This window comes from Acanthaster planci, linkage group LG11, assembly GCF_054643075.1.
Source record: "Acanthaster planci isolate LZ-2023a linkage group LG11, COTS_SCS, whole genome shotgun sequence".
NCBI lineage: Eukaryota > Metazoa > Echinodermata > Asteroidea > Valvatida > Acanthasteridae > Acanthaster > Acanthaster planci.
Window position 1 is genome coordinate 6,969,085 of NC_141787.1, and position 18,009 is coordinate 6,987,093.

General features: G+C 50.4%; 2 pseudogenes; one reads left to right on the forward strand and one right to left on the reverse strand.

The window, feature by feature from the left end:
• LOC147797301 (uncharacterized) overlaps positions 1-18,009 on the forward strand; it is a 61,882-nt pseudogene that overhangs the window by 32,359 nt on the left and 11,514 nt on the right.
• Positions 12,746-13,437, reverse strand: LOC147797304 (small subunit ribosomal RNA; annotated as a pseudogene; the record flags this gene model as incomplete).

The following is an 18,009-nucleotide window of genomic DNA, read 5'->3' on the forward strand; positions in this document are numbered from 1 at the left end:
GAAATTCACATGTTTTGGGCCCAACCGGTCCCGGGGCAAAGCCCTCTCAGAGGCCATGGGTGGGCCAGCGAGCCGATAGATGGCAAGCTGGAGACGCCCGGCCCGCTCGGCTGCAAGAAACCCCGGACATCCGAACTCTTCGGTCAAGGTTTTCCGAGGATGGCAATTCACTGCGCCGTAGCAACCACGCCACCGCCCTAGAGTCGGGTTCGCCCGGGGAACCGTCCTGAGCTTGGCGCTTGATTGTGTCGGAAATGCACGGCTTTAGAGGGTCTTTGTAATGTGTTTTTTATTATTTCAATTGATAAAGTGTTTCTACATGAACAATTTTTTGCTCATTTTACCTCGGTTACACCGCCTTGATATCAATAAAAAAAACTGTCTCCAAAAAAAAAAAAACTCTCCTCACTAACATAAGAATGTGTGACGTTAACTCCGGAGGTTGGCATACTTTCCCGGTTTTCCGTGGCAGCTCAATCGGCAGCGTCACACGCACCTCTTGTAAATTTTCTTGAGAATTTCGCCGCACTCCACGAAAATAACGTAGTTTTTTTCAGAATGCCAAAGACCTGTATTGTTGCTGGTTGCAGCAACACTACCAAAGATGCTTTTAGTCTGCATCGTTTTCCATCTGACAAATTTGGACAGCGAATGTGAAACTGTCCCAAGCCAAGTGGTCGGACCAAACGAGCACTCAGTGATCTGCTCCGCACACTTCGAGCCTTCTTGTTTTGATCGAAACGTCAACGATCAACAACATCAGTTTGGGATTAAGTTCAAGGCAATGCTTCGTCCCGATGCTGTACCCACAATATTTCTAATAAGCAAGAAAAGTGAGCCGGTACTGGAAGATAAGAGGAAGGGTGCTTTTGCAAAACGCGAGCGACTCCGAGTAAGTTTTATCGTTTCTCACTCGCCATGCATTCACGTTAGTTTCATAATCGCATGGTGCATGTAATCGTTTTGTACACGTTTTGTGAATTTTGGTTGTTTATTCTGTTGATCTTAAAGCTAGAAACACTGTACAGAAATAGTAGCCTACTTTGATATTTGTACATTTTGATAGGGGCAGGGTTGAAATCGGTTAACACTTTCTTGTTAACATTAATCTGGTCACTAACTAGTATGCAAGGTGCAGTTCTTTTTCAATCAGCATGAGCCTTACTGATCGTGACATTCATGTGTGTGCCATGAAGACGAGAAGCAACAATATCATTAGCCGTAAGGTTTCCGCACCTGATTTTGTTTCTTCTGCCTTTCAATATATTTTTCACCATATAAGCACAACTGTGGTTATAGTTTATAAATGACAGTGTTGTTTTACTGAACTATTTCTCCTATTCATTTTAACAAGGATTAATTTCATTTAATTTGTTTTCTTTCATTGGAAACTGCTATCAGGTTATAGAGGATGTGCTTCCACGGAAACAAGCCAGTTGTTTCCGTGTGTTGGTAAGTCCATCACAATCACTTGCTCCCTTCAACTATTGTTGAACATTCAAGAGGAATAAATGGGTATTGTTCATTCAATTTTTCTCTCTGGAAATATTTTTAAAATAACCTTCATTTTGTTCTTTTACATGTACAGAATGTGGATGCTGCTTGTCAGACTGATCCAGTGAAAATTCTTTCTTGTGATATACGTAAGTATCAAAATGCATTTGAAATGTCCATTTTTGTTATCATATTAATTTATAAATGGCATTTTTTCTTCTTAATCGGTTCTTGATGATTCCTCCGACTTTGAACCATCCTTCTCATCATCATCGTCATCATCTTCAGAACCTTGTCGCACCCGGGCATTCAAAAAGTAAGTACGATAGATGCAGTATATGAAATGAGAGTTCATTTTATAACGTTACAACAGAAACAAAGCCACATGTTTTTTTAAATTTAAAATTAACCTTCTCTCATCGCAGAGTAGAAACTACTTTTCATTCCTACACTCAACGTGGTATCACCTTGGTTTACCAAAATGCCACTGATCTTTTGTAAACAGACGGGGGAGAAGTCCATGGACCGTTCCAATATCACCGGATGTTCTTCCTCAAGATCACCCAAAGTACACTGTGTTCGAGGGGGAGCTCTTCCAACTTTTCAGGAAGTGTTTCAAGTGCGGTTCACGGAAGATCAGTCTGATGAAACGAACTGTGGGGACTTTCGTTTCTGTATGGGGGTAGCTTGTATTTTGCTGTGCACTTTTTTCCACCCACCAGAAGAGACACCTCTTGCCATCAGTTGAAGCGGTGTGGACACAGGACATCACCGAAGTAAAGCTTCGTCTGAAAGCTGATAGTCAAGCGCTAGTCATCGGCGGGGATTGACGGGAAGATAGTCCAGACCACTCCGCTAAATATGGGAGCTAAACTCAACGCCAATAAGATTGTTGATATTCAGCTTGTACAGGTGAGTCTTTGTTTCTAAAGAAAGGTAGAGTTGATGTACATGCGTCTGTTTTCGATAAATGGTTCTCGACAATTTGTACAAGCAAAAGGATGCATTCATTTCATTAACTTTATTCTGTATACATAGTCAATTTGATAGTTGCTTATTTCAATTTGCTGCTGTCGCTGCGCCTTGATTGATAGCCTCAGATTGACTGTTTGTTACTAACATTTAGTACATGTATTTGTTATGTATTCATTTGTTAGTGCAAAGAAGTCAAGAGTAGCTACCCTCAGAACCATTTGTCGAGACTACAGAATTTCAACTGATTTCTTGAGAAACACATAAGAAAATATTTATGGCAAGAATTATTTGAAAGGCCCAAAGTATCTTTGCATTATCTTGGATATAATTTTCTAATGGAACAGTTACTTTCCTTTTTGCAAAAAAGTGATTTCACTTGGCCAAAAAACGTAAGCCTTAACACGCTGAAGTTTAATTTTTATCATTATTTTTTTTTCATTAAGGGATCAAGAAGAAGGTCGATAAGTTATCAAAGGGGAAAGGGTTTGAGGGTGTGGCCGAATGGAAGAGGTCCATAAACAATCATGTCTATTGGTGTGCCTATTCCCCCACTGATGCAGAGGAGGATCTCCGGGAGGCCAAGTGGGCCTCTTTATGTAACCACATCGTTGGAGTACACCGACAGCACTCTGCTCTATATAGTAAATGTGACCATGGCCGACTTGGGAGGCGAAAGAACAAATGGTTAAAGCCATTTATTAAAAAAGAATTAGCTTTTCAGGCTTTCCCTTATGATTCTTTAATACAGGAGTCATGAAGATTAATTGAAACAAAATGATATTAACAAATCAGGTTCAAGGTTTTATAGGGACAGAGGAAACTACCCATCTCAGCAAGCAAGCCAAAGTTTAAGCCGGGGGAAGCTACGGTGAAACCAATCAAAGAAGCAGCTTCCTTTGGTAGGGGTCTTGCTTTTTTAATTTGTCAAGTTTATTTCACAAAACCCATGGTTTGTAGATTGTAAAATTTCTCCTCAAATCTCCTTTTTCTGGAAGTACATTTATGCTCTCAACATATTATTGACATATTCTTTGCTTTTGAAAAAGAATTTAGATAAGTAAGACTGGAGATTTAAAAATTTATCTTTCAACAGATTTCAGGAAATACAGCTTTTTATTTTTCCCCCGTAAAGTGTGCCTAAGTAAAGGCCTAAAAAGCCCATGTAAATACATATACATGTAGGCAAACAAAGGACACTTTTTGAAAATTCCAAAGAAGAGCTGTTGTAATTAACAATTTAAATATTCAAAATCACTGTATTGTTTGTTCTCCTCAGGGTATGTCAGGACTCTGTTAACAGAGGCTATCCGACGATGCTGTTTTGTTGTACCGAACAATGCTGCTCAGTCTAAACCCCCAGAGAAATACACATTTCCAGAGAAGGATGTTCTGATTGCAAGGTACAGGAGCAGATTCAATAAACCTTGAGATTCAAACCCTGCCTGGTGTAGAACTAAAAGGAGTGATCAGAGATAGGATCTTAAACGTAGATTCCTTTAAGTTTTGAGAAATGGCAGGTAAATTTGGGTGGTGTTCTATCTGAGTTTGAAAAGAGACATATTCTTGACCAAATAACTTGGGTGACTTTTTTCCCTTGTCCCTTTTTTAACTCGAATACTGATATAAATTTGAAGGCCAGTGAGGCTCTAGATATAAATGACAACTTAAAGTTTCGGTCTCGCCAAAATTAAGCTGGGTTACCTGGAAATAAAAACCAAACTGAATGGAGTGCGCCGTGATACAGAGGCTGTCTACAGCTTTAGGGACGTTATTAGGGTAAAACCCAAATCGTTACTGATTCGACTTCCTGTGGATTCTCTGTCATTTTCTGTTGTTGAAATTCAAATAACTACAGGGATTGTTTGTTTGTTTGCTTTGCTTTTGTTTGATCAGTTTTGTGCTTGTATTTGGCGTGACGCAAGAAGATTAATCCAATACAAGTTGGACATGCATGTCTTTTGTTAGGATTTCTGTTTGAAAATATCAAGTGATTCTGCAGTTGAAAGCAAGCGAAATTGTACTATATGTTTTTTCTTCAATGAAATAAGGAGGCGAGTGTTGCTAGACTGTGCGGCCCCGTGATATGTTTCCCTTGCACCGTCAATAATAAAAACTCACTATACAGATAAGTCGCTTCTCTAACCCAATCACTTACACTCACGATATCCTAACCTTAACACCAAGAATATCCCTCACCCTACTGTCCCTAACCATAACCACAAACCTATGTATCCCTAACCCTAAACACCAACCTATATATCACTAAATCCAACCACAACCCCAATCCTAACCTTTACCCTACAGCTACCCTAACCCTAACCCTAACCACAACCCTAGCCCTAACCACAAACCTATATATCACTAACCCTAACCACAAGCCCAAACCTAACCCTTACCCTATCCCTAACCCTTCCAGTAACCCTAACTGTAACCCAAAATATATCCCTAACTCCAACCCTATTATCCAACCCCTAAGCCTAACCCTAACAACAAACCTATATATCACTAAATCTAACCCTAACCACAACCCCAATCTCAACCCTTACCCTACTCCTAACCCTAACCCTTACCCTTCCCCTAACCCTATCTGTAACCCTATCCCTAACCCCAACCCTATTATTCTACCCCTAACCCTAACCACAAAGATATATATCAGTAAATCTAACCCCAACAAAAACCCCAATCCTAACCCTCACCCTACCCATATTCCTAACCCTATCTGTAACCCTAACCCTATCCCTAACCTTATTATCCTAACCCTAACCCTACCCCTAACCACAAACCTATATATCGCTAAGCCTAACCCTAACCACAACCCTAACCGTATCCCTACCACTAACCCTTACTCTAAGCCTAACCACAACCCCAAGCCTAACGCTTACCCTACCCCTACACCTAACCCTAACCACAAACCTATATATCACGAAATCTAAACCCAACCACAACCCCAATCCTAACCCTTACCCCACCCCTAACCCTAAACCCTAGCCCTAACCACAAACCTATATATCACTATCCCTAGCCACAACCCCAATCCTAACCCTTACTCTATCCCTAACCACAACCCTAACCCTATCTGTTACCCTATACCTAACCCCAACCCTATTATACTACCCCTAACCCTAACCACAAACATATATATATATATATATATATATATATATATATATATATATCAGTAAATCTAACCACAACCAAAACCCCAATCCTAACCCTCACCCTACCCCTAACCCTACCTGTAACCCTAACCCTATCCCTAACCCCAACCTTATTATCCTAACCCGACCCCTTACCCTAACCACAAACCTATATATTCCTAAACCTTGCCCTAACCACAATACCAACCTTAACCCTTACCCTACCCCTATTTGTACCTCAACCCTATCCATAACCCCAACCCTTTTATCCTAGCCCTAGCCCCAACCCTAACTGGGAAAGCATGTCTGTTGCGCTTGAATATGGCAATGGTCGTTACCGTGAAAACAAAACATCAATCATCAATTAGAGCACCCTTTGAAAATAGTGAAACAAAAGTTGAAAGCAAGGTTACTTGAGACAAAAATGTGCATTTTGAGGTTTTACATGAAAACAATTTAATTGTAGCTGTCATTGAAATAAGAAGTTGGAAATTCAGATGGTCCAAATCTAATATCTTCTTTTGACAAATTATCTTGCATCTTTATCCAAGTTACATTTATTTATAAATCACAAGATCACGTCATCATTTATGCCATTTCACATACGTCAGTCTGTGTACAAGCCAGTGTTAAGTCAAGGTTTTGATTCTCAAGGCCTGCGGTTGAATAAAAAGGTACATTTTAGACAAATTGTATGCGAGTTAAAGAAATAGGAACAATATGCGCCAACTTTGTGTTGTGTGTTTACAATCACAACTCTTTTGCAGGAGTTCATAGTAACTCCAAAGACGGTGTTTCATCATGCCGTTTTCATGCACAGCACCTAGGGAAATACGGAATGGTCAATACTAGCATTTAATATTTTCTTAAGTTTTGAGAAATGGCAGGTAAATTTTGGTAGTGTTCTATTTGAGTTCAAAAAGGGCCATATTCTTGACCAAGTAACATGGGTGACATTTTTTCTCTTGTCCCTTTTTGTAACTCGAATACATATGTAAAACTTAGGGCCAGTGAGGCTCTAGATATAAATGACAACATGAAGTTCCGGTCTTGCCAAAATTAAATGTAACGTGGGTTACGTGGAGATAAAAACAAAACTGAATGGAGTGCGCCGTGATACAGAGGCTGTCTACAGCTTTTAGGACGTGATTAGGGTAAAACCCAAATCTTTACTGATTCGACATCCAGTGGATTCTCTGTCATTTTCTGTTGTTGAAATTCAAAGAACTATAGGGATTGTTTGTTTTGCTTTTGTTTGACCAATTTTCTGCTTGTATTTGGGGAAGCAGATCTGTTGGCGTGACGCAAGAAGATTAATCCAATACAAGTGGGACACGCATGTCTTTTGTGAGGATTTCTATTTGAAAATATCAAGTGATTCTGCAGTTGAAAGCAAGCGAAATTGTACTAAATGTTTTTCCGCCAATGAAATAAGCTGCCAGACTGTGCGGCCCCTTGATCTGTTTCTCTTGCACCGTCAATAATAAAAATTCACAGAGATACGTCGCTGTTTTTTCGATTAAGATCACTAGGCAGAAATGGACCCCAACACGGTTGAAATCGGTTTTATTGTCAAACATTTAAGAAATATAGATTATGAATAAAAAAGTGATCCTTGTATTCCACCCAGAATATTGCCTTGAGAGTTTTGCGCTCACGAAATAAAAAAAAAAAAGTGAGGGAAAAATATAAAAGTTATGTGGTGTTGACCAAGCATTCAGGCGCACGGACTCCTGAAATTCGCAAGGAATCGCAGTTACCGGCTTCCATATAGGACTCTTCTGGGATCTCGGGGTTCCCGGCCCACCACACTTCCTCCCTGCCCATCCATTTAACTCTAAAAAGAGTTTGAGCGACCATGCAAGGGAGGAAACGAGACAAGCCCCTAAGCCCTGGCCGCCGAGTCGGCCATACGTCTCGAACCTGTACTAAGGCGCTCACCTGGACTTCGCGGCCAGTCCCAGCAGAAGAGCTTACCCCGTGGGCTAAGGTACTGTTGGTATTTGGCGGGGTGAATTAGAGTCTCCTATAGCTACTGACTGACAGCAAGCTTTGGGAAAATAAAAGTCAACGATGGGATTCGAACCCACGATATGACGATCTGATAACCACGAGCTTAACCATTTGGCAATTTCAGAGAATTGCTTCGGGTCCTTCATATTTACGTAGATAACAAAACCATTATTAACCAAGTTATACCGCACAGAATTTTGCTCTGCAAAGACTGAGCGATCAAAACGCTACAATAGTACATTATGTAGCAAAAATGCACAATTGGCCTGCACACAAATCTCACTGGCAGCTCTTCCTTGACAAATTTGAATTAATGCGCGCGCATCAATATGGCAAAGTCCCCGACTGCGAGTCCGTCCTGACAGTCTCAACTCTTAAAGGTTGTATTATACCAAAATACGCACCCATAGGGGTGCTTTGCCCAATTCAGGGAGAACTCTTCGCCAAACCGAGGCGCTGAAAATGTATCCCTAGAGTTTATTTGAAAAAGAGGAGATTGTGTGGCAGAAGAAATTGTGGGATTGTGGAAGAATGACCCAGAATGAACTCTCCACATTCGAGCTCTCCCATCCCAGGGCCAAGCACAGCAAAATGCTACTGGCAAATTGTTCCAAGAGACTGAAAAGGTGGAGGGATGTCATTTGAAAAATGGCTTCGGATGACAGACTTGGTAGCGTTCACTTTTTTAAGGGGGGGTTGGTGAATAATTAGAAAGTTCATTGGTTAAGTAACCTACTTAAAATTGCAAATCAATAGAAAGCTGAATGACCCAAGAGCACTCTGCTTTTTTGTTTTGTTTTGTTCTTTTTTAAGTTGCCGCTGGGGGGTTAGAGGCCCGAAGGACTTTGGTTGCCTGCACCGGGGCTGCAAACGTTGTCGATATTACCTTGTCTTCAAATGGGCTTCCTTTAGTTCAGTGCACGCATAGAAAGCCGTGAAAAATCAGACCGAAATAGCGCCGGCTGTTGAATCCCGGAGGAGGTTTGTCTCCGGTCTTTTCGCCAGAAATTCAAGATTTTGGCCAGTTGATCACTTTTTGTTTCAATTTATGGGTTTTAGTCAAGATTTGTTTTTATGTGCCTTTTCCCAAAGATATATCAAAAATAGTAAAACTGTTCGCCCAGCTCTTTGTCTTTCCAAATAAGACCGCAATTTTGGGCTTTTTGTAAAAGATATAACCCGAACTGGAAACTACCAGTACAAAATTCGGGATTTATAAAAAGTTTCTGTGATCCCTTCTGATTATGGCATGTTTTATTGTATACAGTCCAAACAGATTTCATTAACTAGTATAAAGTTAGCAGAAAACATATAAAATTAATTAAATTAAATCTAACACGAGAGTCAACTTTTTATTAAATTGCTCTCTTGGTTGTGAAAACTGGGTTTTCACAGAAAACTTAATTTCCTGGAAAACTACATTTACTGACTTTTCCAGGGGTTTTTTGGAAGAAGAAGTTTAAAAAATGCATGACCAAGATGTATGTAGGAAACCCTAAAACATTTATCGAGTAATCTTTACCTGGAAATGAAATGTTTTCAAGGTTTACTGCGATTCCATCATGCAGGACAAAGATCCTTTTGAAGGGATCCACTGTTAGAATAGTGCCTTTGTGTCCACCACTTGTTTCAACCTGGTCGCTCTGCTGGCACTCTCTCAAAAACTGTACCGCTTCCTTTTGTGACAGTGATTTTTTTGTTGCTTGCCTGCGGTTTTCTGTAACAAAGATATATGATATTTGTTGGCTGTAATGCTCACCCGTGTTAAACTGTAAAATATTCAAAGGTAGAAATCTGTGATTTATGAAAACGGGACGACTTTTCAAATATCTTTCTAGGGTTTTATGGCATTTCATTACATCAACAGGTAACACTTTTTACATGTACCACAGACAACTTGCCTGCCGCAAATATTCCGATTTACTAATCCTTCTTAATTGGGTTTTTCTTTCAGAAACATGTAGAGTGCATTTAAAAAGAAATAACTAATTTGTTATTTATTTATTAATTCTTTGTACAAGTACCGGCATCTTTTGGAAATACATATTATTTTTTTTAAATCATACTTCTTTCGGATATACCGGTAGACCAACAGTTGAATGTTAAAATGGAACATGAGCATGTTACTTACGTCTCTGATGATACTCTTCATAGGGTGGTACTGGATGTCTTAAGGAACGTTCATCCACCCAGATATCAAGCACAGTATATCCAATAAAACTCACTAAGTATGCCCATTCTTCATTTTTGACTACTTCAGCTGCACACCATCTTCCCAACTCATCGAATGTCTGGACGCAACATCCAACTGAGAATTTTGCTGTCATTTTTCCTTCTTTAGAAACTGAACATTTGTAGAACTGCACCAAGACTGTAAATTGATCGATAATGAAGATTAGGAAGTCACCTTAACCTTGCCCTTATATGGCAGCCAATTTACTTTGGAGACTCCATCATGAAAGGAAAAAAAAAGCCCCAGAATATTTCATTTTAACTAATGACACAATGTGCACCAAACATTTCATATAGATTTTAAATGTACGTGACAATGAACTCTAAATTCTTATTTTTTGATTTTCATATCACTACGCAGCATCAAGCCAGTGATCAATAAAGCAATGAATGACCACAACCAGCAAAGGATGACACAAATGTGTCATTTACTTTGTACCAAGGACAGGTACCCTTAGCAGAGGTCAAAAGCATAGGACTACTGGTTTATAACCACAGGGGGGCAATAAAAATTGTCCATTGGGGAAAGCTGTTATTTCAGAATGGATGTTTTCTTTCCGAGTTAGAGAGGTCTAACTCAGATTCGTTTAAACGGGAGAAATTTGTAGTGTTTCGGGCCCAACAGACCCCGACGAGAGACGCTCTTGCGAGCTAGGGTGCCTCACCGACGCGCTCACGGGTGGGGCCGAGTCGGTTTTAGCGCCCGAGTCCAAGCGTAACTGGAGATGCGACATTTCGCGGAACACGAAGTCCGAGAAAGAAATCTTCAGCGGGCGCCCACGTAACGCTACCCGTCCGGCACCCACAGCGGGAGCGACGCCGCCCGCTGCCAGATGCCGCCCTCGGGCTGGAAGCCATGGTTCATCCGTGCCGAACAGCTGATCGCACAATTGCATTGGGACCAACTTAGCAACTCCCCGAGAGCCTTCCTGCGGGGTACACTATTAACCGTGGATTTCAAATCAGTTTGGGGCGGTCGCGTCAGGTATGCAGCCCAGCAGCCAATCTTCTGACACCGGGGAAGCTTTCGTTCACTCCCCGGTCTCCTCCTCCAAGTGCAGTCCGCCCGAGGGCCACCGGGCGGCGCCGGCCGGCCCTCCGCGCTCGACCTCCTCTCCCCGCTGCTGGACCCCACCACCCCGCCTCCCCGCGTGGCGGCGCCCCTCTCCCAGAAGCAGCTCCCGCGGCGGCGACGCTGCCTCCTCCGCGGCACGTCGTCCGACCCGGCCCGCCGGGATCGGCCCGTCTGCGGCGCGGGCAAATCCCTTGGATCGAAAGGTTTAGTTTCAGCAGATCGCAGCGAAGCGGCTGCTCTACTGTGCACGACACCCCGATCCATACCCAAGTCGTCTGCAAGTGATCTGGCGTCCCTCTCGAGACGGCGGTTCTGCCGGAGCTCCCAGCCCCCGGACAGGGACTGCGGCGGAGTCGGCGGCGTCGGCCTGACCCTCCAATGGAAGAGCGGGTGGGCGCTGATGCGGGCCACCCTCGGGCGGTACGCCGGCGGCGTCGCCGCGCACCGGCAGAGATTTCGACTTTGAGGCATTCAGCCGTAATCTCTCGGGTGGTAGACTTGCACCACCGGCCTTTCCCCGAGCGCCTGAACCAGTGTCCGAATCTGCGGTTCCTCCTAAACTGAGCAGGAATGCCGTGGTGGCGACCTCTCATCTCACGACGGTCTAAACCCAGCTCACATTCCCTATTAATGGGTGAACAATCCAACGCTTGGCGAATTCTGCTTTGCAATGATAGGCAGAGCCCACATCGGGCATAGTTCACCTTCTTTCGGGTCCTAGCGTGCCCGCTCTTCCTCCGCTGCAGCCGCGGGGAGCTGGCGTCTGGCGGCTAGGGGGTGCGGGACCGCAGAGGGCACAGTGCCGGCTGCGCTGATTTTTCCCGGCCCGATCTGCACGGCCCTCCCGTTTGCTTCTCGACAGCTTCACGTACACTTGAACTCTCTCTTCAGAGTGCTTTTCAACTTTCCCTCACGGTACGGCTCTATCAGTCTCGTGCCGGTATTTAGCCTTGGATGGAGTTTACCACCCGCCTTTTGGTTGCGCTACAGAACAACCCAACTCCCGGAAGCCCTGGACTTCCCTACGCCACAATTTCCGTGGGCCCGCTAGGGGCCCGGGGATTCGGCGCTAAGCTCTTCACGCTTCGCTAGCCGTTACTAGGGGAGTCTTGGTTAGTTTCTTTCCTCCGCTTAGTGATATGCTTAAATCGAGCGGGTCCTCTCGTCCGACCTGAGGTCGATGGGTTTGGAATAGGCCTCGTCTCTGTCTCTCTGTCTTGCCTCTTGGGGCCCACCCGGCGCCTCGGCGGCTACCAGGAAGGGGGCCCCCCTCCGTGGCCCGACCGCGCGGGCTCTCTTCTCTCTCTCTCGGCGCTGGGCGCCCGCTCCCTCTACAGCAGTCCACTCGGAGATCTGCCACGGGGCCGGCTGCACTCTTGGCCTGCCCTGCCTGCCTGCCTGGCCTCCTTCCGACGCGCTCCCTCGAGGCCGCCCGTGTCTTTCTTGTTCCGCTCAGGGGGACGACCGGCGCTCGTGGGTGGGGCGGATACTCAGCGCTGACCTGCCACGCCACGGCGGACTCCCCCGAAGAGCTACTCGGCCCTCCGCGCGGAGACCGCAGCCGGCCGGTGCCCCTTCGCCTGCCCGCAGATTTCCCATATCATCCTCCCCGGAGAGCCGGGGACCCGTGCCGCAACCTCCCGGTCTCTTGGCACTCCCCTTGTTGCCGCCTGCAGCCAGTGTCATCGCAGCTCCTCGGGCGCACCCCGGCTTGGGCTACTCCCGCCTACACCCGGAAGACAGTACAGTGGCCGGCCCTCTCCGTCTCGGCGGACGGAAGGGGGCCGACCGGGCACGCTCTCTCTGCTCGGTAATGATCCTTCCGCAGGTTCACCTACGGAAACCTTGTTACGACTTTTACTGCCTCTAAATGATCAAGTTCGATCCTCTTCTGGACGCAGGAGCAAGGCGCCGGGGGCGCCCCTCCGCGGCCCGTCCGAGGATCTCACTAAACCATTCAATCGGTAGTAACGACGGGCGGTGTGTACAAAGGGCAGGGACGTAATCAACGCGAGCTGATGACTCGCGCTTACTGTGAATTCCTCGTTCAAGGGAGACAATTGTAACTCCCTATCCCAAGCACGAATGAGGTTCAACGGATTGCCCAGACCTTCCGGCCAAGGGCGGCTACCCGCTGATCCCCTCAGTGCAGCGCACGTACGGCCCCGAATATCTAAGGGCATCACAGACCTGTTATTACTCAATCTCGCGTGACTGAACGTGACTTGTCCCTCTAAGAAGTCCGCGCCCGGCGGGGCGGCCGGCGCGACTATTTAGCAAGCCAGAGTCTCGTTCGTTATCGCAATTAACCAGACAAATCGTTCCACCAACTAAGAACGGCCATGCACCACCAGCCACAGAATCAAGAAAGAGCTCTGAATCTGTCAATCCTCACTGTGTCCGGGCCGGGTGAGTTTCCCCGTGTTGAGTCAAATTAAGCCGCAGGCTCCACTCCTGGTGGTGCCCTTCCGTCAATTCCTTTATCTTTCAGCTTTGCAACCATACTTCCCCCGGAACTGAAAGACTTTGGTTTCCCGCAGACTGCCCGCCGCGTCATTGGAGATCAACCAGGTAGCCCCTTGGGGCCGGGGCCCGCCAACTCGGGCCCTCCGGACTGCTCGGCCGCGCCGCGGCTGCCGGGCCGCGGCGCTGGAGTCCTGCGCCTTTCTGCTCTCGCTCGCCGCCTGGCCTCCGCTGGAATGCCACCCTTTGGCCCCATTGCGCCGGCATCCTCTCGCCTCGATCCCGGAGGGGGCGGCCGGACCAGCCGGCCGAGCTGAGCTCCCTCCGTCTGGGAGATCCCCGGTCTAGGATCCTGCCTTCCGCCGGGGCTGCAGCTCGGCGCGATCGCGGGGCCCCACCCGCCGCCTGCTCGGCGGGCGTGCCACGGGGTCGCGCAAGGCTCTGGCCGGGGGGGCCGCTGCCGCCTCTCCGGGCTTGGGACGCCACCGCGACGTGAGTGCGCCTTGGGCTGCCGGGACCCGGCGGAGGTCGGGTGCGGCCCGCCCTGAGGCGGGCCGGTCCCTCCGCTCCGCGGAAGTTGCCGGGCCGATCCGGACGTCTTATATATTGCTGATCAGGGGCAGCGGAGAACCCGCCGTTCTCCGAGGGTCCCGGTCTCCCCTCTCCCTCGCTCTCTCCCGCTCGCTCTTCCGCAGCGGGCCGTGCTGCCGCTCCAGCCCCTCCTGAAGGCTAGCGGCCACGCACCACCGCACCTCCCCGTTCCGACACCTCTGGGCATGAAGGGTCGGCCGGCCGCGCCGAAAAACGCCGTTGACGGAGCGCCCGGAGGGCCTCCCGGCTGGGCGGCGAGCCGCCACTTTTGTCCAGCCGCTCCGGAGCGGGGCTTGTCCAGACCCCAGGGGGAATCGCTCCGGAGGCTTGGGCTTCACCGTGTAGGAATAGCCGTATCGTATGGACAATATATGGCTGTAATGATTTCTGGCAGCTGGAGCTGAGCTCGAGACCACCCTCCCCCCTATAAATAGGCAAACCAGGGAGTGGGGGTTAAGGTCCAAAATCCTCTCATTGAAATACGCACGTTTTGGGCCCAACCTGTCCCGGCGCAAAGCCCTCTCAGAGGCCTTGGGTGGGCCAGCGAGCCGATGGACGGCAGGCCGGAGACGCCCGGCCCGCTTTCCGCGGGCAACCCCGGACATCCGAACTTCTCGGACCAGGTTTTCCGAGGAAGGCGATTTACCGCGCTGCACCACCCGCCCCGCCGGCCTGTAGCCGTTTTCGCCCGGGGAAGCGTGTCGGAAATGCACGGCTTTAGGGGGGTGGCGTGCGGCTGCGGCGGTTTTTTTCCCCAGGACTGCAATTTGCCGCTCCACATCACCAGTCCCCGCTGCTCCGGAGCCGGGCTTGTCCAGACCCGAGGGGGAATCGCTCCAGAGCCTTGGGCTCCACCGTGTGGAAATGGCCGTATCGTATGGACAATATATGGCTGTAATGATTTCTGGCAGCTGGAGCTGAGCTTGAGACCACCTTCCCCCCTATAAATAGGCAAACCAGGGAGTGGGGGTTAAAGTCCAAAATGCTCTCATTGAAATAGACAAGTTTTGGGCCCAACAGACCCTGACGAGAGACGCTCTTGAGAGCCGGAGATCCGACCTTTCGCGGACAACGAAGTCCGAGGAAGAAATCTTCAGCGGGCGCCCACGCAACGCCGCCCGTCCGGCACCCACGGCGGGACGGGCGCCGCCCGCTGCAAGACTCTGTCCCCGTGCCGGAGGCCCGGGTCCCTCCCCGCCCGACGGCCCGTCGCACGACGGCATTGGGACCGACCTAGCAACTCGCCACCCCGGCACTACTCCCCCAGAGCCCTCCTGCGGGGTATACTGCCAACCCTGGAATTCAAGTCAGTTTGGGGCGGCCCCCTCAGACTCGCGGCCCAGCAGCTCATCCCAGGCCGCCGGGCGAGCGCCAGTTCACTCCACCGTCAGTCTTGGCGGGCCCTCCATTTTCAAGGGCCGGTTGGAGCTTGCCGGACACCGCCGGAGACGCGGCGCTGTACGGGGCCGCAGCCCCTAGCTCCGGACAAGCCGATTCCAGGGATCCCGCCCCTTACCAAGAAAAGAAAACTCTTCCCGGGGCCCCAGCCGGCGTCTGCGGGCTTGCTTGCTTCGCAGCTCGGACTGTTATGGAGGACAGACAATATTTCTGAACCCTGCGGGCTCAGAAATATTGACCCAATTCCCTTTCGCCCGGGGGGCAAGGCCCCAGCTCTGCAAGGAGGGGGGCGCCCGCCTCCGCTCGGAGCGGATTTTCCCTTAGGCTTAGGATCGACTGACCCATGTATAACTGCTGTTCACATGGAAGCCTTCTCCGCCACTCGGCCCTCGAGGATCTCACTCAAATATTTGCGAATACAACCAAGATTTGCGCCCACAGCGGCTCCACGCGGCCTCGCGGCCGGTGCTTCGACGCGCACCGCGGCGGCCGTCCTACTCGCCGGGGCGTACCACCAGGGCGGTAATCCCACTCTGCCCCGACGGCCGGGTGTGGGCGGCACGCTCAGCGCCATCCAGTTTCAGGGCTAGTTGATTCGGCAGGTGAGTTGTTACACACTCCTTGGCGGATTCCGACTTCAATGGCCACCGTCCTGCTGTCTGTATCAACCAACGCCTTTTCTGGGCTCCGATGAGCCGCAATGCGGGGCTTCACCTGGTGGCCCCCAGACTCGCAAGCCCGATAGACTCCTTGATCCGTGTTTCAAGACAGGTCGGCAGGGCTCGCGAATTTCGCCCGCGGACCCGGGGCGCCTCAGCGCGGCCGACACCGGCCCGGACGGGGACCGCCGGCCCGGCGCCACCTGGGACGGTCGAGGCGGGCGGGGCCCTCCGGCGGGCCGGGAGGCCCGGCCCGGCGGCCGCTGCGGTCGCGGCCAAGCCGGTCGCGGGCGCCGCGCCCGGGAGAAGTGCACGCGGCCGGGCGCGGAGGCGCCCCCGGACCCCGGCTAGGGGGGTGCTTCGGACACCGCGCCGGCCGCGCTGAATCTCCCCGGCCTTTGTGCTTTTCAACTTTCCCTCACGGGCCTGACACCCACCATGGGACGACGGGGGACCTCGATCAGAAGTACCTCGGCCCCGCCGCGACAGCCGGACCGGACTTCCTCACGCCACAGTTCCTGCTGGCCCGCTGGGGGCCCGGAGATTCGGTGCTGGGCTCTTCCCGCTTCGCTCGCCGCTACTGGGGGAAGTTTGGTTAGTTTCTTTTCCTCCGCTTAGTGATATGCTTAGGTCGAGTGGGTCCTCTCGCCCGACCTGAGGTCGATGGGTTTGCAATAGGCCTCTGCCTCTGTCTCGCCTATCGGGGCCCACCCGGCGCCTCGGCGGCTGCCAGGAAGGGGGCCCCCTCCGCATCCCGTCCGCGCAGGCTCTCTTCTCTCTCTCTCTCTCTCTCTCTCTCTCTCTCTCTCTCTCTCTCTCTCTCTCTCTCTCTCTCTCTCTCTCTCTCTCTCTCTCTCTCTCTCTCTCTGTCGGCGCTGGGCGCCCGTTCCCTCTCCGGCGGTCCACTCGGAGATCTGCCACGGGGCCGGCAGCACTCGGTCCCCGCTGGCGGGGCCTGGCGTCCCCTTTTTCTCTTTTGGCATGCCCTGCCTGCCTGCATGCCTGGCCTTCTTCCGGCGCGCTCCGTTGAGGCCGCCCGTGTCTTTCTTGTTCGGCTCGGGAGTCCCGGGCCCACTGGGCGCACGTTTTAGCCCCAAGAGACCCCAACGAGAGACGCTCTTGCGAGCTAGGGTGCCTCACCGGCCCGTTCACGGGTGGGGCCGAGTCGGGTTTTGCGCCCGAGTCGAATCGAGACCGTAGATGCGCCCTTTTGCGGACAACGCAGTCCCAGGAAGAAATCTTCAGCGCACGCCGCTCCCACGTAACGCTCCCCGTCCGGCACCCGCGGCGGGACCGACGCCGCCCGCTGCGAGATGCCGCCCTCGGGCTGGAGGCCCCAGTTCATCCCTGCCGAACAGCTGACTGCACTATGGCATTGGGACCGACGTGGCGACTCGGCACCCTGGCGGTACTCCTCGAGAGCCCTCCTGCGGGGTACACTATTAACCGTGGATTTCAAGTCAGTTTGGTGCTGCTGCGTCAGACATGCAGCCCAGCACCCAATCCTCGGCCACCGGGGAAGCGCTCGTTCACTCTACCGTCAGTTCCGGCAGGCCTTCCTCCAGCTACGCCCGCTGCACCGCCGAGTCCCGGACACCTCCGGCCCACCAGCGACGGGGCCCCGGCGCCCGTCCCGACCCGGGAGCCCTCCCGCCGCTGGTCCTCCCTGGTCTCCTCTTCCAAGTCCGGCCCGCCTCCCTGCCACCCTATCCCTATGAGCTCGAGAACACCCTCCTCCCTATAAATAGGCAAACCAGGGAGTGGGGGTTAAGGTCCAAAATGCTCTCATTGAAATACAAACGTTTTGGGCCCAACCGGTCCCAGGGGAAAGCCCTCTCAGAGGCCTTGGGTGGGCCAGCGAGCCGATGGACGGCAGGCCGGAGACGCCCGGCCCGCTTGGCTGCAGGAAACCCCGGACATCCGAACCTCTCGGACAAGGATTTCCCAGGATGGCAATTCACTGCGCCGTAGC